This window comes from Cebus imitator, unplaced genomic scaffold, assembly GCF_001604975.1.
Source record: "Cebus imitator isolate Cc_AM_T3 unplaced genomic scaffold, Cebus_imitator-1.0 Scaffold83, whole genome shotgun sequence".
In the NCBI taxonomy this organism is placed as follows: Eukaryota; Metazoa; Chordata; class Mammalia; order Primates; family Cebidae; genus Cebus; species Cebus imitator.
Genome location: NW_016107398.1, coordinates 4,930,187 through 4,931,455, shown reverse-complemented (window position 1 = coordinate 4,931,455; position 1,269 = coordinate 4,930,187). Strand labels below are relative to the sequence as shown.

At 46.0% G+C, this 1,269-nt stretch overlaps 1 protein-coding gene and 1 pseudogene across 1 annotated transcript in view; one reads left to right on the top strand and one right to left on the bottom strand.

Moving 5' to 3' along the window:
• Nucleotides 1-1,269, top strand: part of SGPP1 (sphingosine-1-phosphate phosphatase 1) — a 50,216-nt gene that overhangs the window by 28,296 nt on the left and 20,651 nt on the right. The gene's annotated exons all lie outside the window — the stretch shown is intronic.
• On the bottom strand, nucleotides 467-956 carry LOC108308230 (annotated as a pseudogene).

The window sequence follows — 1,269 nt, the reverse complement described above, 5'->3', positions numbered from 1 at the left end:
AGTTTTACTCTTGTTGCCCAGGCTGGAGTGCAATGGTGCAACCTTGGCTCACCGCAACCTACGCCTCCTGGGTTCAAGCAATTCTCCTGCCTCAGCCTCCTGAGTAGCTGGGATTGCAGGGACCCACCAGCACGCCTTGCTAATTTTTTGTACTTTTAGTAGAGATGGGGATTCACCATGTTGTCCATCCTGGTCTCGAACTCCTGATCTCAGGTGATCCACCTGCTTTGGCCTACTAAAGTGTTGGGATTACAGGTGTAAGCCACTGTGCCTGGCCATATGTTCTTTTTCTATTTTTATTGATGTTATTATTTCAATAGTTTTGGAGAAACAGGTAGTATTTGATAAGTTATTTAGTGATGACTTCCAAGATTTTGGTACACCCATCACCCAAGCAGGGTATACTGCACCAGTGTGTAGTCTTCTTTTTTTTTTTTTTTTTTAGGATGCAGCAATACTTTATTTTTACATACTTTGACAACGAGGTTTCCCATAAACCACCTTTCCAGTGGAGAACAGAGAACATGAAAATCAGCCTCCAGATATCAGTAGCTGTGTCTGCTCAGGGCCGAGGCTCCCCTTTGCCCATGTGGTGAGGTGGAGGGGTGGACTTCCCTTCCTTCATCAGTTTATCCCGTTGCCTCCAGGTGGTATCCATACGTCCCATCGTTTTAATACAAAGTACAATCCATGAAATCATCATGTTGTATCTTGCACTGTTTTTTGCCCGGATAGCATCGATTCCATGTGCACATTCTATCCATTCTTTTTCAAAAGCATGATGTCAAGCAGGAAACTTGTAGGGCTGTTCGGCACTTTGGATTGTCCACCATCTATCTAGGTTAATGCTGAACCTTTTTGCATGTCCAAGAAAAGGCATGGCGATCTGATGCTGGTGCCCTTGTCTCTTCTCTGGGCTCTGTTTCAGGATGACTAACTTGTGATGTGGATTCCTGCTGTAAATGATGGCCGCCGTCCAGTGTGTACTCTTTAATCTGTAACCTGCCCCAAAGTCCCTAGAGTCCATTATATCTTTTTTTTTTTTTTGAGACAGAGTTTCGCTCTTGTTACCCAGGCAGGAGTGCAATGGCGCGATCTCGGCTCACCGCAACCTCCACCTCCTGGGTTCAGGCAATTCTCCTGCCTCAGCCTCCTGAGTAGCTGGGATACAGGCACGCGCCACCATGCCCAGCTAATTTTTTGTAGTTTTAGTAGAGACGGGGTTTCACCATGTTGACCAGGATGGTCTCGATCTCTTGACCTCGTGAT